This window comes from Falco biarmicus, chromosome 9 (assembly GCF_023638135.1).
Source record: "Falco biarmicus isolate bFalBia1 chromosome 9, bFalBia1.pri, whole genome shotgun sequence".
Taxonomy (NCBI): domain Eukaryota; kingdom Metazoa; phylum Chordata; class Aves; order Falconiformes; family Falconidae; genus Falco; species Falco biarmicus.
This window is the reverse complement of record NC_079296.1, coordinates 36735061-36760297: the sequence shown is the minus strand read 5'-3', so window position 1 is coordinate 36760297 and position 25237 is coordinate 36735061. Positions and strand designations below refer to the sequence as shown.

At 46.0% G+C, this 25237-nt stretch overlaps 2 long non-coding RNA genes across 3 annotated transcripts in view; one reads left to right on the top strand and one right to left on the bottom strand.

Moving 5' to 3' along the window:
- Nucleotides 1–25237, bottom strand: part of LOC130154800 (uncharacterized) — a 54293-nt gene that overhangs the window by 7046 nt on the left and 22010 nt on the right. The window contains exons 7-17 of one of the 2 annotated variants that reach the window (XR_008823860.1): nt 23297–23432; nt 23098–23190; nt 22568–22753; nt 17875–18019; nt 17456–17574; nt 16548–16675; nt 13999–14384; nt 13716–13878; nt 12474–12754; nt 5742–5925; nt 4378–4627 (exon numbers count right to left, since the gene is read on the bottom strand). This is a non-coding gene — a long non-coding RNA (uncharacterized LOC130154800). The remainder of the gene's footprint in view (nt 1–4377; nt 4628–5741; nt 5926–12473; nt 12755–13715; nt 13879–13998; nt 14385–16547; nt 16676–17455; nt 17575–17874; nt 18020–22567; nt 22754–23097; nt 23191–23296; nt 23433–25237) is intronic. The other variant, XR_008823861.1, reaches the window with a different exon arrangement.
- On the top strand, nt 22774–23981 carry LOC130154801 (uncharacterized). Its single transcript, XR_008823862.1, has 3 exons — nt 22774–22884; nt 23076–23512; nt 23856–23981. It is a non-coding gene; the product is annotated as an uncharacterized LOC130154801 (long non-coding RNA).

Genomic DNA, 25237 nt, shown 5'->3' with positions numbered 1-25237 from the left:
CCTACAACCTGCACCCTTCTCCTGCAGGATGCTCATGAGGAACCTAAGCTCAGGCTGTCCACTGTGCCACAGAAGTGGCCAGGCTTCCCCCGGCCCCTCCGGAGCTGCTGAGGAGGGGGCAGCCCTGGTGGAGATGGATGGCCAGCCCCAAGGCAGCGTGATTGATTTCCCTCATTAGCCCGAGCAGTTAAGTGGGACGGAATGGTGGCCACACAGATGACGGCAGCCCAGGGATGGGGTGCGGGGAAAGCAGTTTGTCTCGCTCAAGTTTGACATGAGCAATATGTTCCCAAGCATGACTGTGAGCAGGAGGAAGTGCAGAGGAGCAGAAAGCCCTTGCTGCTTCTAGCATGGAGTTTAATGCATTTATGGCAAGGCTTGTGTTGCATCACTGCTGGGGAGCCAGGTAGGATGAGCCCTTCCTTACAGAATAAATTGGTTTTTATCCTTCCTTCTACAGTGAGCTTTCCCCTTTCCATATATGAAGCACAGGTGGAATTAAGGCTCAAACAGCTGATGCTGTCCAGGTGTAGCAGAGCAAAAGGACCTCTTGGTGATGAAGCAAGACCTGCCTCCGAGTTGACCCCAACCAGCCTGAGTTAATATTTATACAGGCAGGCCCAAAGGAAAAAGTTCCCACAAAAGTTTCATTTTAATTTACACAGCTCAGTTTAGCTCTTGAGACTGATCCTTACTTTTCATTTCCATATTGCTAACACTCCAAAATAAAGCATTCCCTGAGAACTCAATGCCCATAATGTTGAAAACAAATCTTAGGGTGAGGCTGCAAAGGGAAAAGTAAGATATCACTGAAAACTTCTCCACTTCCCATGGAACATTCTTCTGCAATCTCAGCTTTAAAGGTAGGATAAAACTGGTTTGGCTTGGGGTTTAGTGGTTTAAGGGGAGTTTTTTGGAAATTAAACAAAGGCACCAGCCATTATGCTATGACACCTGCAGCATGATGCATGTGTGAAGCAATCGCTAAACATGGCTGCCACGAGCCATAACAGAAATGAAATATGGGAAATAGTAAATCAGTGTGGACAGGAGGAGGAGAGAGCACCAGAGGGGTACCAGCCTGACTGCCTTCAAGGCAGGTCGCGGGCCGCAGCGGGGAGCCCCTCGCTCAACGGGCATTAATGGATTCAGAGAGAGAAGACTGGCTTGGTTTGTCATTGCTCCCTCCAAACCAGCTTCACCCCTCACTCCAAAGGCAAATAAACAGGAGCTGGGCTAAATACATCACTTCAACCCTGCTAAGCTCCTGCCAAGCCCTTGCCCTCCACTGACATCCCTGGATCTAGGAGGTTTCTCAGGAAAAACTCCATGTTGGCTATTTTTCACCCTGGCATACAGCCACACTGGGCTCAGCCCCTTGCTCCAAGGTGGGGAAGCATGCATCTCCCTGTGCGTATAATTGTGCATGTATATAGGTCAGCACCAGCTCGTGGGTCCGGTGGAGACATATATGCATTTTTTCTTGCATCCTTAGGCAAGCTGGAAAATGTCACTTACTCGCTAGGCAATCACTAAACACGTTGCTGCCCTAAGTGACCACCTGCTCTGTGTATGCAGCTCTGCGGCTGTGGGAGAGGGCTGCAAGCACGTGTCTGTAAGAGTGAGAACAGGTTTCTCATTTTATACATTGCTTGATTATTTTTGCTGGTTTTTCTTCTTTAAAGGCACACAGAGTGATTTAGAACCCAGAACTGGGGCAAACGCCCCTACTCACGTACTCAGCCCTACTCTCATCTGTGCCTCTGCAGTATCCCTTACCTCCCTTTTTATTTTAACCCTCAAGGAAACCCCTGTCTGCTACCTGGCTTCCTAACAGCAGCACCACAAAGCTTTTATTTGAAGTGAGGCTGATGCCCGAGCAAAACCCACTGAGCAGAGAAATGCCTGCAGAGAGCTGAGAAGCTGTTGCACATCCTGAAGGCAAAGTCCTGACCAAGCAGGTAGTAGGGGTTCCCTATGTAGCCCATATCTGCATGCAGAAGGAGTTGCATACGTGTCAGAGGAACTGCTTTTTCTTAGTCCTGGCTCCTCCATCCTTGGGGAGGAACATGAGCATCTGGCATAGAAGTTAAGTTCACAGGTGTCTGCTGCTGAATCCCATGCTAATTAAAATAAGTGGGCTGGGGGAGCGGGCTCGCAGCACCATTTGAACCAAGCACCCTACAGCAAACACAGCACCACGTTGCAGCCGGAGGACACGGCGAGTCCTTCGTGACCGGCGCGCAGAGGCAAGGGGAGAAAGATGAAAGGGATGAGTCTGAATGGAGGAAAGGAGCAGGGAGACTACATAAACCTGAAGCTCTCCAGGAAGGCAGAGGGCAGCCAAAGATACTTCAAAAGCATCTTCTATCTCCTAGCAACAGGTGCCAGCAAAAAGCCAAGGGAGATGGCCAGAAGATAGCCTTGGTTGAGGAAATAGGGGCTTTGCCAAGTCTCACCCCAAGAGACTCCCATCCCTCCCCTCCTTGGGCTCCTTACAGACACCAACACCACTGCCCTCACCCCAGCCATGCTGCTTTTTGCCCCGCATGGCCCAGGTAAGAGGTTTGGGTGTTTTCAGCCCTGCTCAGAGCACCTCTTTTGCTCTTTTCCCTGTAGGATCTACCCCACTTAACTCAGGGCAATAAGGCCACAATTTGGGCCATAGGCATACACGGGTGACCAAGCAGCTTGGTAGCTAAAAGGGGGACCCCAATATTATGCACAGGATGGTGCTTAGCTGGGAGTGAGCTCTCTGCCCCTCAGGGTCTTCCACTGCTCAGTATTTTGGGCTCCATCTGCTTCCCTGCAAGCATACTCATCTGCAAGTAGCAAAGAGGGCAATATTTACAGAGCCCAAAGGATCTGGCACCAAGACGTTTTAACCCATCAGTAAATGGCTGAAGAACACCATGCTCAGTCCTTTTAAAGACATTAAGGGGGAAAAAAAACCCCTCCTGCATCTACAGGAAAAAAACTGCCCTCCCCTATTGCTGTATCAATTACAGAAGATGCATTAAAAGGTTTTAGTAATGATTTCTTGTCAATAATCTGGATCATCAAGTCTCAGTGTCCTTATTCAAACTCTCCTGGGAGCAAGATGTCCCAGCAATAAGGGACACACCACAGATCCAACAGCAAAGGCAGAGGAAAGATAATAGAAAAGAGATACTGGGCAGAGAAAAAAAAGATCAGAGACAGCAATCTGTACAAACACAGACAGATCACGAGTTTAAAGGAAGGTGATTCTTCACTCTATGCCTATACAAATGATTTCCTTGCCTCTGTGGCTCCCCCCTCCCCTCTCCTCTGATGATTTGAAGGCTTTGGGAGCTGCAGTAAGTGTGACTGGTTTTCTGTGAGAGTCAGCCAAAGATTTAAGCAGGCAGGAGGAAAGCACTCTCTTTTTCCATCAGTGTTCAATAGAAAGATGGGGGGCGGCGGTGGAGAAAAAGAGAGAGAGGGAGAAGAAAAGTCAGGAAAGAGTCCAAGGTGGGAATCGTTAAAAGAAAACACAACCAAGAACATAAAAAAACAGAGAGATGGAGTGGAAAAATACACTCAGGCAATCTTTCCGGCTCTGAGCCACCCTCCGACACTTTTCAGGTATGTAAGGTCTTAACGCAGAGATTAATCTGCAAACTGCTGAGCCAGAGGTGGGGAGACTGGCCTGGGAGGATCCTTCTCCACACCAGGCAAGATCTTCTGATAATCCCCAGTAGAAAGCTAAGGAGGAAAGCTGGCCAACACATTTGCTTAGTCCTTGGGTGATAAAGAGGGGGGAGCGAAGGGCTGCTGCTGGTTATGATAAGGCTGCTCTATGAATGCTGATTATCAGCCTGGCCCTGGCTTGCTAATCCAGATCTCTGGGTCCATAACCCTTTGCCTGACCCCATAAAGCCCTCATATGGGGCCAGGGTTGTATAAGGCAGGCACTTGTGATATGGGTGTTTTCTGACACATGCAGGCGTGCTTGCTAGTCTGGTTTCCTAAGGAAACAGGGTACACACAGTCACAACATCCATCTGTCTGTCCCTTAGCTAACCATTTCCAAACCTGTCAGTCTATTATAATTACATCCAAAAAGAACGAAATAGATCCCCTCCAAAAAAATCACTGGGTACTACAAATGTCATCTTCCCTGGTGAAAGCACATAGGGGAGGCATATTTCTGACTCAGGGGAATAGCCAGCAACTGGGAATTTCTCCCTTGTTAAACTCCAGAGAAACCACATGGGAACCCTATGATGAGCCCAATCACAAGTGAAAGGCAGGCTTTTTAGTCTTCCAGATCATGGGATGGCTTTTTTTCATTACATATGGAAAATTCAATAGGGTGGAATAGAAGAAGCTATTCTTGATGCAATCAAAACTCACCCTCAGACACATGACATTGCAGAAACACATTTTTTCTGTCCTTCCTGTGCTCCAATGACATTCCCAGCTCACAGGAACAGGAATATTGTGGGATGAGGGCTTGGCTGATTATTTTTTCTTCTTTCCAAGACCTTAATCTTTCTTTGCCTCCAAACATTGCCTGGAGCCCATCCAAAGCTCTCCAGGAGCACAGCATCTTGAGTGTGCATGCCTTGCAGCTTTTCCATTCTTCTTGATGTTATAAAACTGTCTTGTAAAAGCAAAATTAAAGGCTTGAGTGCTGGCCACAAAGCCCTTACCATGGACATGTTTTCTGTTGTATGCAACTCCAGACAGAGGCAGGGGGGTGGAAGAGGGGAGAGAGCTTTATGCACTGAACTTCTTTATAAATCTACTGAAGGTATTTCAGCACTTCCCAACATTCCTCTATAAAACCCACTCAGCTACATTTACAAATTATAAAATTAGTTTTATGTGCAGGGTCCAGCTAATGGCGCAGCTAAATCTAGGAAGCAGGAAGATGAGATGCTTCTCCCTTCTTCACGGTGGAATTTATTTTGCAGCATCCCTGCACAGGGAGCAGCATCCATCCTGGGGTGGAAGATCTTCCCCCCCAAGCCAAAGCTTTCAAAGGTCAAAAGAGATCTGACCAGTAACTGGAGAGTTTTGGAGAAGCCACGTCTGTGGGTAGCAAATAGAACTGGATGGCTCAGAGGAACCTTTGTGGTCCACAAAGATGGAATGGTTCTGGTAAATCAGGGAATGCAAACCCAGAGAATTTAAATCCCATGTAAGACAATTTACACATATGGGACAGAGGGAGCGGGGTGCAATACTGAGAATTTTCAGGGAGGAAAAGGACAGTTTTCATTACTCTCCTTATTTTTGCAAAACAGGTGTATGCCTCACTCTGTGCTTTCAGCAGACTGTGGTGGTGGTGGTAACCAGCTAACGGCATCCGAACAGTACAGAGGTGCTTTTTGTTATGCACCTAGGACATAAGATACCTGGCAGCTGTATTACATGTACTTGGTACCCTGCCATGCTGTTCAGAGAAACACTGGCCAGCACCAACCTAGCCTGCAGTTGTCTCCCATTTCTTGGCTACAGCATAAGGCACTACCCAATACAGTTCTCTGCAAGAGTGCTAGAGGATCCACTACAGAGACAGGACCTCCATAAATATTCATTCAGCACAGCAAAACTGCCAGGAAGGGGAGTAATACACATCAGCCCCTCCCACACAGGGCCAGCATCTCTCCTGCCCAGCTCTGTGCTTCATTCCTGCTCACATCCCTGCCCCAGTCCCTCTCCAGACTCCCAGGCATTACACTGGGTGCAGAAAGACTCTTGATGTCACTTACCCAGTCCATGGGGATGCTGTCTGCTTCCCCATGGCAGCCCAGCAGTCCAGGCCTGTGAGGAGGGATCTTATGGCAGAGCAAGGTCACCTCCTGATGTGTTTGGCCACTTGCTAATCCTCACAGTGCTGGGGATCAATGTTGCAGGGGAGGAGGGACAAAACCACAGCAGTTCCCCCAGTTAATGCTGGAAGAAGAAACAAAAGCTAATCAGCTGCAAGCACAGGGGAAATGAAGGGAACAAGCTTCTTCAAGGCAAGTTCTCAGCTTTAGTCCTTTGCTCCCTTTCAAAAAAAAAATAATTTCCCTCTGTAGCGTATTAATCACCACAAGTCAGCCTCAGGAAGAGTTATCCATGGAGCTAGGCAGGGACTGCAAGGACACTGTGTTATAGCAGGATTATTTACTTTTATAACCTTTACAGAAACAAGAGATAACTACATTAGAAAAACTTGCTTGCACACAACAGCAGTGACCGTCTGATTCATTCCTGCACCCTCCCTTTTGTGCACATGTGCTGAAAGAGCTGATGCTCTGGTTGCCACCGTGAAAGACTCACAAACTAGTAGTGCCACCATGCAGGGGCAGCTTGGGAGGCAGCCAGATTTGTAGGGTGGCTTTTTAGCGGGTTTGCCTTTCAGAGGACCAGGGGGTACCTGTCTCCCACCCCACTGGGAGTGGTATTCAAGGGCTCACCCAGGGTTGCCCTGTGCCCCAGGGATGTGCGTGACATTCCACAGCAGCACAAGACAAAGTGGCTTGGTGCAGCCAGACCCTCAGAGCCTCCCCATTGCTCCCATTGGGTTTTCCTCTCCAGCAGGCATCAGCCACCAGCAGAAAGACTCCTGAGGAGCTCTTGGCCACAAGCTTTCCAATGGCTCAGGTCACTGCATGCCAAGAGCAAGCCTGCAACGAACTAAGGGCCCTCCCCTAACAACCACCCCTATCTGACCCGCAGCTCCAAGTATGATGCATCCCTTGAGCAAATGAATGAATAAGCTTTCTTGAGCACTGCCCTCTTCCTCTTCTCCCTGCCCTTGAATGCAGATGCACAGACGAACTTAGCTCTGTGTGTGGTATTTATCCCCCTGGGCACTGGGACCATGCCCAGAGGCCAAGTGCCCAGGAGCAACTATTTCACCTCTCTGCGTTTTGGGCAAGGTGTTGTAAATTTCTAGCAAATTCATCAGCAATAATCATGCCAGCAGTGGCTTCGTCCCTGCAGTCTGCCAGGTGCAGTTTGGAACCTCTTAAAAAAAAATCAAAAGGCACGTGAGGAAAACAAAACAGTTATGTCCTGTCTCTCCTGTGATGAGCCAAACCTCAAAGCAAAAGCGCTCTTACACCCGTGATCTCCATTTGCCCCTAAATCCGTGTCTTGCACCCTCCAGAGCAGTCTCCTATTTCTGTAGAGCTCTGTGGGCAACATCCTGATCGACAGACATATAAAGGATTATTTGTTTACAAGATAAGAGCCACAAAATGCAAATCAAACCCCCCAAATAGTGCAAGATCAAACAGGGTCCATATCTACCCTTTCAAAGACATCCAGACTGCAAAGCTTGCTATAAGCAATGGTTTTGTTTGGAACATTAAATATGATACTAAAAGCATCTTCTGTGGAAAAACAACATGTATATGAGCTTGTTTATGTTATAACTTTAATCTCTTCAATAACAGGTCTTTAAAGCTTATTTTAAGCTGAAAAAAACAATACTGAATAATGAATCCAGGTATATTGGGTTTGCATGGCCAGGTTTTGGTAGCGGGGGGGGGGGGGGAGCTACAGGGGTGGCATCTGTGATAAGCTGTTAGAAGCTTCCCCTGTGCCCAATGGAGCCAATGCCAGCCGGCTCCAAGGCAGACCTGCTGCTGGCCAAGGCTGAACCCGTCAGTGACGGTGGGAGCACCTCTGGGATAAGAAGGGAGGTGGGGGGGAAATGGCAAATTCAGCTGGAAAGAGGAGTAGCAATATGTGAGAGCAACAACCCTGCAGACACCCAGGTCAGAGAGGGAGGGCAGGAGATGCTCCAGGTGCCGGAGCAGAGATTCCTCTGCAGCCCATGATGAAGCCCACGGTGAGGCAGTCTATGCTCCTCAGCCTGTGGAGCAGATCTCCACCTGCAGCCCATGTAGGACCCCACAGCGGAGCAGGTGGATGCCCAGAGGAGGCTGTGACCCCACAGGCAGCCCGCGCTGGAGCAGCTCCCGGCAGGAGCTGTGGCCCCGTGGGAAGAGGAGCCCGGGCTGGGGCAGGTTTGCTGGCTGGGCTGGGGACCCCGCAGGGGGGACACGCTGGAGTCGGCCGTTCCTGAAGGACTGCACCTCGTGGGAGGGACCCATGCTGGAGCAGTGTGTGAAGAACTGCAGCCCGTGGGAAGGGCTCACATTGGAGCAGTTTGTGGAGAACTGTCTCCCATGGGAGGGACCCAGGCTAGAGCAGGGGCAGAGTGTGAGGAGGAAGGAGCAGCAGAGACACATGAGAGGGACTGACCACAGCCCCCATTCCCTGTCCCCCTGCACTGCTGGAAGGGAGGATGGAGAGAAAATCAGAAGTGAAGTTAAGCCCAGGAAGAAGGGAGGGGTAGGGAGAAAGCGTTTTTAAGGTTTAGTTTTATTTCTCGTTATTCTGCTCTGACCTGGTTGGTAATAAATTATACTAATTTTCCCCAAGTCGAATTTGGTTTGCCTGTGACGGATATTGCTGAGTGATCTCCCTGTCCTTATTTCAACCCACAAGACTTTCATTGTATTTTCTCTCCCCTGCCCAGCTGAGGAGGGGAGTGATGGGGCAGCTTTGGTGGGCACCTGGCATCTAGCCGGGGTCAGCCCACCACACAAGGCCTTAAGAAGCTGATGAGTAGCAGAGAACCATTGCAGAGAGTATACTCCTGATTTAATTAAAGTCTTAAACGTACTCTAAGAAACAAAATGCATCCACCCGTCAATATGATGAAAAGACTGCAACTTCCCTCAAACTCACCTGGCCACCTCATTAACCTTCTGGTTGGGAAAGTGAGGAAAAACACATTCCTCTCTCACTTAGTTCTTCAAACCAGCATTTTCCATGGAAGCATGAGCCATTTTGCTGCCCCTGGGACACACTGACAGGAGCCATACCTGCGCAGTGAGCAGGGAGGAGGCTTCAAAGCCTTCTCACAGCAGGGGTGAGGCAAAGCGCATGTCCCTCGTACCTGTCCTGCAGCTCAGGCCACATGTCACCTCCCCTCCAGCTGGCCTTCCTCCAGCAGCCTCTGTGGCATCCAGTTTTCTGGTGTCCCTTGCCACGCAAAAAGGGATCCAAGATAGCTCCCAAGATAGCTCCAGGCTCTGCCATGCTGGCAGGAGTTATTTTCAGGCACTCCTGTACTCGGACAGCCTGGGGACTGCTCAGATGTCACTCCCATTTCTCCTGGCTTGCACTGATGGCTTACTCTCCCATTTTCAGAGCAGCAAAAATTCAAGTCACACTTCATGAGCACATCCTGCACCTCAACGGATAGTCACTGCATGGAGCATCTGTGCAAGCATCTGAGAGCCAGATGGGATGGACACTTGAGACGGGAGGACTTCCCCAGCTGGACCTCACCCACAGGCCTGCCGGTACACCAGCAGACCACAGGTTTAAGTGATCTCCATGAAGGAGTCTTTGAGCATTGCTGGTTCAGGGGGAGAGATGGCCTGACTCCCCTGAAAGGAGAGAAGCTAAAGGGATTTAAGTACGTAGTCATCATTAGGCATGCAAGTAATGTTTTCCCAAATCAGAGCCTGGGTCACCGAATGAAAAAAGCAAATATTTGCTAGAATGAAAATGTCAAATGTGTGGCAGCTTTCCTTTCGCCTTGGTTTTTTTTGTTCACAGGAGCTTCAACCAGTTAATAACCATGTAATACATGGATATTTTTTTCTTTCTTGGTCAGGGAGGTGGGGTCATTCTGAGGCAGTTCAAAAAAAGTTTTGCTTACTTCTTCCTAAACAAAATTTAAAGCAAGAAGAAAATGGGGGAAAAAGATTCAATGGGGAATATGGCCAAACATTTATTATTTTTTTTTAAGTTAGCATTAACTTCATTTTGGCTCCAAACATTGCTTCAAAAAGTAGAAGTCAAAACATCTCATTTCAGAAACACACAAAGAAGTGGTTTGGTCTTTTTTAAATTGCTACTTCCTGTTATAACTTTTTGTTGAGTTCAAAACAAATCATTTCAGCTGACCTGAAACCCTATTTTTCAACAAATACATATACATACACTTTAAAAAAAACAATAAAACAGACTAGTTCTTTAGCCTGTATTTGTGCAAAACCACTAATTTTTAGGTTTTGGCCTTCTGCTAAAGATAATCACACTGAACAAATGATTCTTCTCACAGGTATATCAAAAAGGTTGATGGAAAGAACAAGAAAATAAGATGGTGTATCAGAAAAGGAAAAATATAAAGTGTGTATAGATACAAACAACTAGAAATGTTTATAGAAACAGAGCACCAGCATCAACACTTGAATGCTTGCGTTACCCAACCCTTTTTTGCATTTAGGTTTCACATCTCATGGCAAATGCCTCAAATTAAGGAGCCTAATTTTGTCTGGAAGAGCTTGGAGTGACCTCAAGAACAAGTGTTCTTTGCTTGGAGACGGTGTTTGTTTCGTTCTCGCCAAGAGGAGCATTAGTCCCCTGGGTAACCCAGCTCGAAGGCCTAGGGGACGGCTGCTTCATTTCCTCATTAAATAATTCTGACTCATGAACACATCAGAAAACTTGCATTGTGGCCTTTGACAGTTTACCTCTATAAAGGCGAAGTTTGTCGAAGAAATCATTTTCTGCAAATCATTCACACGGCATTAGTCATGTTTGTCCCTTTCTCCCAGCCTCACAGAGACGGCTCCAGTAATTTGTATTATTTTCATTGCCTTCCCCTGTACCCTCATCTATCTTGACCGAGTGAACTTGCAACTTTATCTCATCTCCCTGCAGCAGCAGATCAAGACAGAACTGCTTGTCCTGGCCAAGAGGAATGGGTTTAAATACAATTTTCGTCTTTTTTCTCTTGCAGACAACCTAAATGCCACTAATACCCCAGTCCGGGCTGACTCTTGGCCTTCAGAGGGGTCTGACCAACAAGGAATAATAACCATAAGGACACGACTGGAAGGTCAAACCTTACTGATTTTATTTACCTCCATTGCTTTTATGTGTATAACTCTGACTGGCCTCTCCTTTCCTTCTGATTTTTTCTTAAACTGGCCAAACCACCTATGGGCATCTCTCATGCCCACACATCTCTAAGCCACATGCAAAGCAGAGCACTGAAAAAAAGATGAATATGATAAAGATGCTTTTGAAGGTAATCTTAAAGTTGCTCAGCCTTGCACACTTCTGGGCCCATGAGCACATACCTTCTTGGGTTACATCCTGGGGTGAGAAACCAGTTTTTGAGGAACTTTTCCATGCAAGAGAGAAATGTCCTGAACACCTGATATTTCCTCCCCCACCTCCAAATCCTGGCATATTTCTAGAAGATCTTTACATTTATATCTGGCTGCTTAGCAGAGAAATGCTCTTTCTCAGCCATCTCCACTGTATAATTTCTTCTGACATAAATATGAATTAAGGTTATGGCCCAGTATGATCTTCCCAGGAAAAAGTGTAGATTACGTCGATATGACCCATTAAAGCAATCTTAAATACCCACTGATGGTTCATTATTGCAAGTTTCTTTCCTTCCTGATGTAGAATTTATTCAATATATTGGAGAAAAAAAAAAAAAAAGTCTCCAGGAAGGCACTGCCTATGCATTAATAAAAAGGGACAGCGCAAGGGATGGGCTTGACAAGTTGGAAGAGAAGTCTCCATTTACCCAACCCCGCTGGATGAATCAAAATACCCCTCCTGAAGGGCAAATAGGCCAAAGGGAGAACTTTAATTAGAAAACTTCAGGAGCAAGGACATCCTTATCCCATGCAGCAACAGATCATGCTGTGTGAAATATGAGAAGACATGGATAAAATATTGTGCCTGCCTGAAAATGCTCAGGAACCCAAGAAATCTGAGGGCTAATTCATCTCCTGTTGTGTGTTGAAAATATAGCAGCCTGCATAGCACTGTATCTGGGAGCGGTGGGTAATCCTATGGGATCGCCCACAGTGGCTATATCAGGTGATACAGGTCAGAGGATACCTGGTTGCAGAAAGGACCAGTGCTCCTGCACCCCAGCGGTGAAGGGACTTCCCAGATACAAGCAGCCAGTGGCTTATACACGGCTCATATGTGACATCAGATGTCACCACCTCATTAGCTAGTAGGTTTTGTGGCTGCTTTTTTTAGTATCTTTACCCCACTGCAAGGCAAGAAACAGCACATTGAGTCACAAGTTGGATTTAGGTGCAGAAAAGGGGGTGAAGGGCTCCCCAAAGTATTGCCGCTCAGCTCCTTCCCCATCCCCTGTGCAGAGAGCAGTGACAGAAGACAACTGCAAGGCTCTTCCAGCTCAGGGGAGATGGGATTTCATGAGCCCTAAAAAAACCTTCTCTCTTCCTTTACTTTTTGCTTCTGCAACCTGAATCTGAGCTTAAATATTTTGCTGTGAGTCAAGTCTAGAGGGATGTTTTTTTTTCTTTGCACCTATACGATTCAATTAAAAAAAAATAAGAAAACCTGTGTGGAGAAAAGAGAAGCTTGTGCTATGGAAAGAAAAACTGCTCAAACCCAAAGGTGAGAGAACACATACATACACTTACCGGCTTCTCTCCCTTGCAAACAGCACAGTGCCGAAGACACACACCCCAGAGTTGATTGCCAGCAGTCAGCCCTGAGCTGGGCCTGCTCACCATCCTACAAACAGTCCGGCTGACAGCTCATTTCAGCTAACCTCCAGTTCGTGCCGCCGTGCACGCAGGAGCCCTTGGTGCCCAGCACAGCCATGGAAACCAGTGCAGGGAAGAAAGGAGGGAGCTGCAAGCTTGCCACTGGGTCCTGTCACAGCGCAAAGTCCTGAGGCATCGCAGGGGTTCAGCAAACCCTAAAGGGCCAAGAAGAGTTGGGCACTGAGCTCAGGGAATTGAAAGTGCCCTGCACCCTCCCACACCCCCTCCATCTCCTCTGCCTTCAACTGGGAAGGGCAAGACAGCAAACAGCGCTGCCAGCTCAGCACAGGATCATGCTCTGTTCACAGTCTGGCACATCGCCTCACCCATTGCAGCAGGTTTATGGTCCCCTACACTCCCAGGATGCATAGACCTCCCAAGAGATAAACCCCTTTTCCAAGCATACCTGCCTCCATAGGGTTAGGAGTGAGAGACGCTGCCAGAGCCTTTTCCAGGTTGCTATGGAGCCTGTGCTAACCAAACCCTCCCCTAACAGGATGGCCCTTGCACACCAAAAACCTGTCCCAAAGAGCCAAGAGGCTCCTGTGGGTAGCTCTCACACTACAAATAGCAGAGGGTCCCTGGGGAACAGCACCCTGAATCACTTAGCGAAGGCCAGGCAGTCTGCGCACTGCAGTTGCAAGGTGAGATGTGGTGCATCTTCCATTCTGTTAATTCATAGCACTGACAAACCATAAAATATTAACACCAGAAAATACAGAGTTCTCTTTAAAGAGATTGATTTGCAAAGGTTGGGAGTGGGTCTTTTGCTATGAAGAACAGGTCAGGCAAGAATTCTTCAGCATCAGGCAGAGGGTTTTGTGCCAGGGAGCAAGGATTGCCTTCTCTCTCCTCACCCTACGGGTTCCTGCTTGCAGGGCCTTTGCATGGTGCCTGCTCCGAGGCTTCACAGGCTCCCAGAACATCTTGAGTTGGAGAGGCCTCAGGATGTCATCTCCTCCCACCAGCCCAAAGCAGCTGCTCCTCTGCAGGCCAATTTGCCAACACCTCCCTTAAAATGACACCCCATGCTGTCACACTCCTCCCCAGCATCACCCACCAGGAAATGGGGAACACTTGCCCAGGCAAAAGAGCCAGGACCAAACTGAAGCCTACCTTTTTTCCCCAAAAATTTCCAGTTGCATCAGCTTCTTTATTTGATCCAACTTCCTTTCAATTTTCTGTATTCTTCATGCATCTCATTAATGATTCAGTTCATTAACATTTTTGGAGCAGAATTCTCTTCCCATCTACAAAGTGGCTGTGCCAATTCTTAGCCCTAATTTTAAACAACATATTTTGTTTAAGCTTTCTGCAGAGAAAACAGCTTGAGACCAAAGACTTTTCTGTCTCTTCACAAGACAATTATTCAGAACGTTATCAGCAAATCTTAACGCACCTTCATCTGCGAGGATTCCTCCCAACACTGCTACACAGTCCACCCACCTATAGATGTGCACAGCACTAGAATCAATACATGTTAATTAAGCTGTAACCCACTCCAATTAAAATTATAGGATCTGAAGGACAGACATTTATTTTTGTCAGTAAATTAATTTAAGCATTCATTAATTTTAACTTTAATTTTTAAATTATATATCACTTTAATGATAAATAATTCCTCTCATTACAGAGAAAACATATGGAAGAGAAAGATAAAATAGGAGAGACTTGGACCCAGCGAGGAATATGTTCTCCGGCACTTCCTTCTCTTTCGGCACATCAGCAACCCCATTCATGTCAGCAAACTGGGCTCCTTTGAAAATTTGGCTGGCGAGTGCAGTGCTGAAATAAGAACAGAGATTCTTTGAGTATCTCACCTCCTTCTCTGCTGGGAACATGAAAGCTCGGCTGTGAAATCTCAGTGTTTTAGAATAGCAGAAACTTTGTGCATGCTACCAAAATAAACACTTTTCTACGGAAATAAAAATATTACCATGTTAACGTTTTTTGGGGTTTTTTAATTTATACAGAAAAGGGCAGGTTGTTTTACAAGCTTAACCCTTTCTGCACATATCCCAGGCAGAGAGCAGTGATTTTTAACGTGAGGTTTGTGCAGTGTCCTGCACTCAGAGTTAAACCTTCCCTGGCTTGGGTATGGCAGTGAATTAAATATGGAGCAGACCAGCAATATTTGGGGCCTTCTTTTCCCAGCACATGCTGCATGGCAAACAATCTGGGCTGGTCCAAAAAGGGGTTTAACCCTCAATATCTTCTTCCAAAGGGACTGCCCAAAAGCTTACCTATCAGTGTCCGTCACATATGTGCCGTGAATTTTCTCTGCTTCACCTCAGTGCAAAACTAAGCAAACATCACAAAGTCTTTTTATGAAGCAGAACGCAAGAGTGACTGGCATCCTAAAACGCTCCCTCTGAGATCACAAGCTCTTCACCCCGCCAAGCACATCCACACAGCACTTCCCGGAGCTGGGATGCTGTATAAATAGCAGCACTGCATACTGAGACTCCTCCACAGACGTACCGTACCCTGCCTGGGACCTGTCAAATGCCAAAAATCAAAATAGATTAACTGAATAAATTATTCAATGGAGAGTGCCTTTACTCCTCAAGCACTGTGCTGGACCGGTAAGAATTGATCAGCTTCACAGCCAATGGTGACAAACAAATAGCAAAACGAAATTGTTCAATGAATAGACTATCTGACAAAAAAAAGAGCTAGAAAAGCATCAGCTCTCAACCTCCGGGGAGCTTCAGGCCTGCAGTGCAATTAAGAGTCTCTTCTTACCATATTTCTTCCCCTGAAACAGCTACTTTGCCCTCTTCCCAGCCTGGCTTTGCAGCTATCATCACAAAACATTGCTGCTGCATTTTGGGGAGACAGGGAAAGGGTCCCTCTCTGAGCCCTGTTGCAGAAGGCTCAGTGCAAGCATGATGCACAGGCACTGTTCATACAGACACCTCTCTGCAGCCTTTTATCTAAGACAGTAGCACCAAAACAGGGAAGAGTCAGTAGCACAGCCTGGCCAGAACTCCACAGAGAAGCCAGGACTCCTAAAAGCCAGACAAGTCATGACTACTCATACAGACATCAAGCAGAGCAGAGCATCCCAGCCTTCTCAGAGGCAAAATTCACTACTTCTTCCAGCTCCTCTGCCTCTTGACATCTCCCATCTTGCACCGTGTCACCCTCACACAGTGCCAAAATTAACTGTACTCCCTCCTCAAGATCCACACCTTCCCTCCCCGTGAAGAACCACCCTTAGCAGGGTGGCTTTGCTGAAACCAAAGGGATTTCTCCTGCAAGAAGAAGCCCTGTTGCCTGCATTTCCACATACGAGTATAAAAGCAAGCAGGAGATAACCCAGTGCTTTGAGCAGATGGAGAGGCAGACCAGCAGCTTGCAAAACCTCTTTAGCAAGAACATGCGGGACCTATGTAACTGAGAAGGTTCAGTCGAAAGTGGAATAGGGCAGTGAAAGAGAAACAATGAAAAATATTACTTTATCAGTAATCTTCTGTTTACTTAACTACTGCAGATATTTGAGCATTTAAAAAAAAGCCTCCCCATTTATCTATTAGCTTGTCTTCCATCCAGCTGTGCTGCTGAATTCCCATATTTACGACATCAGTGCATGTTGCTATAGAGATAATTAATTAATGCAACATAACAAAGTCAGCAGTTTTACTACTTTGCAGGTTAACACAGGACTGGAAATAGAGTGGGGAGGATAAAATAACTTTAATCTAAAAAGCAGTATTTTTAACAATCCTCCAAGCACCGAAAGAGAGAGTTGGGCCTGAAAATCATTTCCACAGTACATGAAATGTATTGCATTTGGTATAATCACTGTCATTAGAAGCCCAGAGAAGAATGAGAAAAACAGCAATGAAGATGAAGGTTCAGCTGAAGAATTGCAGTTGCAGGAAAGAGTTCCCCGAGCACCCAACTAAACGCTTCCTCTCAACCTGGCAAAAACGCATCACTCACCAGGTATTTGGCCAAAGATGCTACAAGCTGTGATGTCCTAGTGGCTAATCCCAGCTGCAGAGAGCCTTTTTCAAGAGTCCTCCAATGCTGGCCACCCCAAAAATCATCTTCTCAAGAGTATCTGTCTTCTATGGAAGAGACAATGAAGGACGGTTAAGAACAGCTCCTCCTTGTGGGACCTTCTGACCAAGTTCCTGATGAGAAGGGGGTTGAGACAACTTCTTTGCATCCCAGAAGACAATGGCCTTCCCAGCTGCTCATCAAAGCAAGATTTTCCTGCCTGTCACAGGTGGGACACACGAAGAGGCAGGAGGTGAGACCAGACACTTTCACCTCTCTCATATGTAGCTGCCTCCTGACAGTCAGGTTGACATTTACAGCTGACGAGGACATCAGTGATGTCAGCATGTCCAAACAAGACAACTCTTTGATGAGAGCTATAACTCCACCCAAGAGCTTTCCTTCCTATCAAGAATGAGGAAAAAAACCCAAAAAAAACCCCACCCACAAAACAACAAAAAAAACCCCACAAAACCCAAGGATGCTGTGGAGCATTCAAGTAGGTGCCACACTTGCAGTTTGGTCTAACTCCACCCATTTGTTAATTTAGAAAATTAAAATCAATCCTCTTTTCATTTGAGGTCTTATTTTATTATTTGTCCTGTGCTAATTAGAATCTTTTTATATACTTTTCAGTTCAGGGTCTCTGCCTTTGGAGGTTAGAAAGAAGAAAGTAGCACAGATGAAATTAGGTCACCTAACCCTCAGGATGCTACCATTCTGTAGCAAAGGTTGCCCTGCACGCATTGAAGCAAAGGGGAAAATGCTTTAAGAGAAAGACACATGCAGAATAAATGAGTAAAAGACTGGGTTTTGGGACAAAAGTGACATCATCCAGCAATGTTTACCTTCCATAACCATGAAGGCTTTGTCATGTTGTGGTATTTTCATGGCAAGCTTCACGGTCGTGCCATAACTGAAGAAACCTACACTGCTCAGAGAACTGCCCAGTGAAAAAACAACCAACCTATTTATTAAAAAAGTGAAAAATATCATTTAGAAAAATCAGAAGGCCAGAATAGTTGCCTAATTTATAAGCCATGTCCACAATACACTGCTTCAATAAAAGCACAAAAAAGTGTGCAGCTTTTAGGTTTCATTCATGTACAACACAGCTGAGGAAAATTAGGAAAAAAAAATCCCAAGTATTAAATGCATTATGATCTGTTTGGAGATCTCAGCATCAGCTACCAATTCTTTACAGGCTCAGCTACTTTCAATAGGATAAATTGCATGGAGTCACTAAAATCCAGAGCTTACTGCATACCGTCTGCAGCAGAGACAGTTTCTCTGTTCCCAAGTCATAGCTGTTTTCCCGGCAGGCTGCTGCTTTGACCTGTTCCAAGACTTCTCCGTGTCTGTCTGTAACATGCTCCCCGAGGAGATGGGTCCACCTTAAGGGGTCAGTTTAGCTGCAGAAAGAGAGTGGCAGTAGTCTGTTAGACAATTTTCATGAGACAATTTGAATGGCAATATCCAAGCCACCAAAATATTTGCTTGATCCACACAAGACCCAGAACAAAACCCTCTTGCAACAACCAGCTGCTGCAGCATTGGTTTGTAACTGGAAGAAAGAGAGAATATACTTTCCCTAAACCCAGACGACAACCCAACCCAGATAGCAGAAGCAAGAAATCATTTATGGTGAGAGTAACAATGGGCAATTTAGCTTGATTATGTCCTTGCAGATCTTCCTATTTATAACGGTTTGCATTATTTTGAATGCAAAATGGTTTTTTTCCTGTGCATCAGCTCTCGCAACCAAAAGTTGTCATTAGCTCCTGATTAAAAAAGGCTTTAAATAAAGAGTGGAACCAAGCCCAAACAAAGAAGTGCTGCTGCATCCCAGTCTTGTTGTATCAGACTGACTGCTGCAAATGTCAGTTTTATTTACTGTTTGGAGTCCACTAAGCTTTTCTCTTGCAGAAGAGGTAGAACCAGTAATACTGGGCCAGATGGGAGAAAATAACAACAGAGGAGAAGAGAAAAGGTAAATAAATAAGCAAACATGGGGCCCATGTGTCCAGGAGGATCCTAGTAGTTCATACTAGCAACATGCATGCAAGTTTGCCCACAGATGCAGCAAACAAATTACATAATATTCACTAGTGAGAGCCTGACCTTTTCCATCTTCCCCCCAGCAGAAATGAAGCTCCGACAGGGACCAAAAAGAGGTTTAGAAATAGCAAAGATAATAAAGTCAGTCATCAGAAGCACAGAAAACTGAAGGGAAAAGACAGGCAGGTGAAAGGACAACTTCAAGAAAACCTGAAATATTGCAAGTCATCCTCTATTGCCAAAATACCATGAGACATAAACTATCCCACTAAAATAATGGCAGTGGAGGGTGTAACCAGGTGAGGCTGGGAGCTCCCTTTTGATGCTGAGAAGAAGCCTGCTCTGCTTTATACATTAAACGGCTCATTTTGGCACACATTTGCTGCGTATTTTTTAGCGGAACAGAACTCCCCTCTAGCAAGGTGCAGGCAGACACCAAACAAGATTACTTTGAATTTTGCAGTCTTGATGGCATCCAGACCACAGGGAATAGCACTAATTATTTCAAGTCGCAGGTTCCTAACCCCAGTGGAAGCTGAGCCACAGCCTTTAGGGTTGCACTGCATAGCCACCAATTCCTCTGGCTAATGGAGAACCTAAGCCAACACTGAGCTGATAAACCACATCAGCACAGGGCACTGCCTGGGTTATTTAGACCCAGCTTAATTAGCCAGGATGAACACCACTGGGACATGACATAGCAGGACCTGAGCACAGGGTGACACTCTGCTCTACAGATGCACCAGCTTGGTTGGTTCAGTCTCCAGCAGGTATCAGTTTTATAGATGCACCTTTTAGTCAAAATGATGGGAAAGGGGACAGAGGAAGGCACCCTCCACCCTGCACCTTTCCTGACTGTACATATAGCACACTGCCTTTGCCAGGCACGCTAAGGGCTTGCTGGTGAGCAAAAGCGCTGTTCAGAGGAGCTGACAACTGCTCTCTCAAACCTCACATCCGAGTCCATGCTAATGCACTGCTCCAGATTGCCTTCCATCCCAAACAGCACAGGTACTCAACCCTTGTCCAACCCTCGAGAGCAGGAAAAGCTAACTTCAATAAATGCAAAGCATTTCTATTTGATTCCATCTTTTAAATGCAACACTTAATTAACTCTGCTGGGGCTTCTTTCACTCTAACTGCTTGTGTTTCCATGTCACCAAGGTTAGGAAAACACTTTCTCCCTTTGCACAGAGGGGCCCTGCCTTTCCCTCCCTGCTTCGTGCTGGTATTACATTAACCAGACTGTGCCTTCAGGCACACAGAGCCCAGCCCCGAACAGAAAGAGCTTCTCCTTCAGAAACCTGTGACCAGCTGGTAGTTTTTCTACTGCTCTGGCTGACCCTTACTTGGATTCCAGCCCAGTACCCTGGCAGGGCTCTGGTACTTGAGTAGAAGAGGAGAAACCAAGCTGTCACCCCACTAGATGCAACATTTAGAGTCAGTAATGCTAAACTCTCCAAAAAGAGAGAAAAAAAAGCAAAGGTGGGGGAGGAGGGAGAACAACCGAAACCAGATGTTTCTAAGCAGCTGGCATCTCTGTTTCTCCCAAGATGCTGATGAACGCAAACTCTGCGGCTTGACAGACCCCCATCGGCCACCCTCTTCCTGTTAACAGAGAATTCAAATCAGCTCTGGTGGATTTAATCATTTTCTCCTCTTAAATAATAAACTAGGGGGAGGAAAGGAAAGGATTTATTCATGTCACTAACTGTCAAAAAAATGTTTACTGTGCTAAAATAATCTGGGCTCTTGAACTGTGGGAAGGAAAAAAAAAAAAAAAAAAAAGTGAAAAAAACCCACCCAGGCAAGAGGGAACTGTAAGAACATCAGTTCTTCACATGAGGAGCGTGGACATGCCCACATAGGCATTGATATGGGACATATGTGAGGTCTTCCAGCAGACATTCACAGGGAAATGTAGTGAACACAGAGCAGTGAGGAAAGTGTGGGGAGTGCCTCGGTTACCTTAGCTCAGCTGTTTGAGCAGAGCTCTGTTTTTCAGACAGAGCTGAGAACACTCATTTTTTAAGCAGAGCCCTGTGGGACTCACACCAAACCCCAACACTAGCTCAACAGTTTGTACAGCAGCTCCCCCCAGCCCTGGCCTGCTGCCCTCCGCAGTAGCTGACCAGCATCTCCAAAACTCCTCAGAAAGGGAAAAAAGACATCAGAAGCAGGACTGCAAGGCGCTCCTGCCAGAGAAAGGTCACGGGATGCAGCAGGCCCTACAAGTAACAGCAAAAATTCAATGTACCAGGAAAACCAAAGACTTTGGAGCATTACTGAAACACATTTCCAGCTGCGTCACACAAGGCATGAACTGCAAAGCAAATGCCTTGTAACAGGGCATGTGAAGGGCCCATAACACAAATGTTTAAGTTAACTGGCAGAGCCCGTCAAGGACTATTAATCACAAAGTTACAGATTAACTTCCAGCTCAGGAAGCCCTGAACCTGCAAAATGCCCCAGACTGGGAGGGAGCAAGACAAAGGCACAGGATCTTTCTCAGGCATGTCATCAAATCTTGCCTCTCACTGGAGACCCACCAGTGAACTCAGCATGGCCAGCGTTTTCTGCCTGCTGTAGATAAAATGGCTAATGTCCATATTTCACTGGTGCAGGGGCTGTGAAGCTGCTGGTGCAGTCCCAAGAAGCATGGCCCCTTGAGGGGAACCCATGAAGACCTACACCCGCCCGTATCTGGGACTCCTTCATCACCTGCAGCAGGTAACTGGGAGCAGGCACAGGTGAGACCCCACACTGAGCATCCCATCCTTCAACACACCCAAGTGATGGCATTACAATTGTGCACAAAAGTAAGGATCACTTTGCTGGAGCACGACCTTCCAGACAGCCTTTCCATAGTGGGCATCACAAAGATGAACAGATTTCTCATGGAACCCAGCCTGCCTCCTTTCTCTCCCACAAGCTTCCAGCCTTTTCTACTGGTGCCCACAGCTGGAAACCTGTACAGATCTATTGTTGGTTGTTTTGAGCACGTTCCCAACCTTTTGGAGCTCTCCAGTGCTTTAGCTGTTATTTGTCAGCCTGGGAGACACTCTGCTGGTGGGATCTAACAGCATAGTCAAGGTGCAATGGGAGCCAAAGCAGCAGCTCCGGTCTCCAGTTTGAGGTTTAGAGGCAACAGCCACCTGCAGAGAACAGTCAACAAGAGAATTAGCCACAAGAGCATAGCCAGCCCCTGATTTTTTTGCTGTCCTCGCATACTCTTGGGCTGCCCAGCATCCGGGAAAGTTAGGAGGCCTCTCTAGATAAATCACTGCAAAGCCACAGTGAAGACAACCTTATCATGGATAACATTGATACAGCTGAATCCAGTAACAAATTGTTTTCCGCTATAGACAACGCCTTTCATCACGGTTCTTAGGGGACACGTGATGGAATAAGATTCCCTCCTGTCAGAATTAAATCAGGATGCCTATTACAAGAAAATGAACTCCACTGCTGCACAATTTCCTTTGATATTCCTGTTTCATGATCTGGAGGTGGTCAAACCGCCACGATTTAGCAAGAGCTGAAGGGCAGGCTGGCCACCCACCACTCTGCCTGCCTGCAGACCACAAGGACGTTTGGCATGCAGGATGCTCTGTCCGGGTGGCTGCACACACAGGCATATCGAGAGCAAGTGCAAGAACCAGGAACCGCGGGGAAGCAATTACTCAGTGACAACCGATGCCTCATAACTTATTCCAGCAGCAGGACGTCGTTCCAGCTCCACCTGCAGGAATTTCTGCCGGTAAGAAAGCCTTGAAGGTTAGATGGGAAAGGTATTGCTCAGGGAGGTGAGGGAAGTGAGTAGGCTGAGATTGGTGGGGAAAAGCAGGCTACAGGTTAGAAAAGCGGGGAAGGTGGTAAGTCTTGGGGCTGCATAAAAATACCATTAGATAGCTTGGAGAGTCAAGGGATTTAGGTTCCTTGGTATAATCCCACAGGCAAATGCTGAATGCAGCTTCCCAAGAGTGCCTTCTAGCAACCTTTATGAGTTCTCTGCTCCAGCCCATACTCTCGCTGTGTTCAGTCTCTCTGCGTGGCTCAGCAGCTGAAGTTTCCAGAAGGAACATTTGCTGAAGTTGAATTTTAGAGGAATATTAGAGAACATTTGCAAAATGAAATCTGAATTGACAGAACGGGACATTCATGATACAAATGTAATTCCAAAAGAAGGTACTCCTTTAAATCAGGGAACACACAATTGGTATGTCCTTGTAAAATTACTCTTTATTTTTTATTTACTTTATTTATTTATTACTTTATTTTATAATAATTTATTATGTTAATAATATATATTATTAAACATATTTTATTTAATATATTAAAATATGTATTAAATATATGTTTTTACAATATATATTAATATTATAAATAAATTTATTACTTTAATTACAGGTTTTGAATATCAGAAGCTTACAGTGCTTTGGAATCTACTGGGCAAAAATATTGTCTTGCAATTCATCTCAAATAGGAGTATGTGGAAACTGTGGTCAGCTCCAAAACATTTCACCTACAGAAAGTAAAAAATTTAATTGCACAAATCGAAATAAGGCATATGCCCAGCAAACACACCAACAACAGTCTAGAGGAACAAACTTCCTGCAGAAAGGGCACACCTGGTTCTCTCTGTCCACCTGGAGCCACACTCCCTCATTTTCCGATGGAGAAGAAACCAAACTGGAATTCATCGCCCAGTAGGAACAGCTTCTGCAGGAGGCTTCTTCCCATTGCACAAGAAGAGCAGCACAGCTCCTGGAGAAGCACATTTCCATGGCAGAGCTGCAAATCCCTATCTTCAGAGAGCCTCAGAGGCAGCAGATAAGCCCAAAGAGGTAAGCAAGCAACCCGCGGTAGGGGTGGGGGTCAGTTAAGTATCTGTGATGCTTCAAGCAACCTGACATGATTTGGGCATCAAGCTTAGGCTAAAAGAAGTAGCAACCGAGCCAGCTGCATAAGTAACCCATCTTACTAAACAGGGAACACCATTAAGAGGTACAAAAAAGATCTTCAGTGCTTTCCCACCGAGAGTCAAATCCTCCAACTTAATAGATTCCAGTGAGGGGAAAAAAAAACCACCCCAAAACAAAACAAAAAAAATCCCCAACCCACTACCTTAAAATCTGCACAATTTTATATAGATATAGATATAGATATATGTAAATGCTATCTTTACAGCACCAACAGCAACAAGGAAACGTATAAGCACATCATGGCTCACAGGAGAAACCCCTGCAGATAAAAGACAGCAAAACAGAATCTGAAGTATGAGAGACGGGAGAGTTCACAGCATGGATCGCCAGTCCCAGAGCAAGTGTAAGGCACGGAGAGAAGCAGCAAATGAGCTACATGCAAGAATTGAAGAAAACTGTGACCTTGAGCTGAGAACACATTTGTAATAGATCTATAAAGATGTCAATCTCCTATTTATATAGTGGATAAATACCTGTGCAGCTACCCAAGAAGCCATGCATAAAAATTCTGCACCAAGCTCCTGAGAAAACCCCACGCCAGACATTTCTTTGCTCCCACTGCCATACAATCCACTGCAAAGCCATACAAAATGCCTCTTTTCCTCCCCACAGGTAATAATAAAAGGCCTAAATGCTGTGCATTTTATCTGAATTATCAGCATTTGCTGGGCCTGGCTTTACCTATGCAGACAACAATCACAGAAGAAAAAAAAAAAAAAGGAGGAAAAATCCCATACAGATTATTCAAAGGCTGGAAATGTCTTACAGCCCGGGTTGTTACAGGGTAATTTTCTTGCATCTCTCTTCTAACAGAAAAGCAGCATGGGAAGAACTAGAGATCTAAAGTGGCAGCCAGACTGACCAAGAAAAATGGTTGGTGGAAAAGCAAAAAAGATTGAGGGCCAGGGTAGTACATACTGAGCAAAACCAATAGCATCCTAAATTGAATTGTTTTTACCAGCTTTGTAAACCAAATTTCAGCTTGTAGGAGACTCAAGAGAGTACAGGTGATTCAGAGTTAGAAACAAGCCTTTTACCCTATGCTGGCTTTGCAGGGGTCTCAGAGAGAACACAACGGTAGCAAGAACGTACATAACATTAACACATGTGCCTGTGCATTCTCATTGCAGGGACAGACTGATGGGCATTCCGACAGATGCTGCTGCCATGGGTTGTCACACTGCTGGCTTTTCAAAGAGGAGGCAGATGCACTTTCCTCCTTCCACTTTGGAAATTACCAAATATTTGGGTGTTCCCATGAAGAGAAGCCAGAGAAGCACAAAAAGCCAACATTAACCCTTTCCTTCTGATGCGAATATAGCAACAGATTGATATTATCCTCCTTAAGTAATGAAGTGCCTTCTAAGAGGCCAGGATTAATGCAGTCTCAGCCCAAAAGGCCAAGCAGGCTCTAGACCAAACAGGTTGAGATGACTTGCATTTCCTCTGGGAACCCATGCCAAACCATTCCTGCTAGACACCTCCAAATGCCCTTGAAAAGCCAACAGGGAGCACCAAGCACAGACACGAGCCCAGGTTCAAGCAGTTTGCATTTCATATCCCTGCCTTCCCAACTTGCTACTTGCT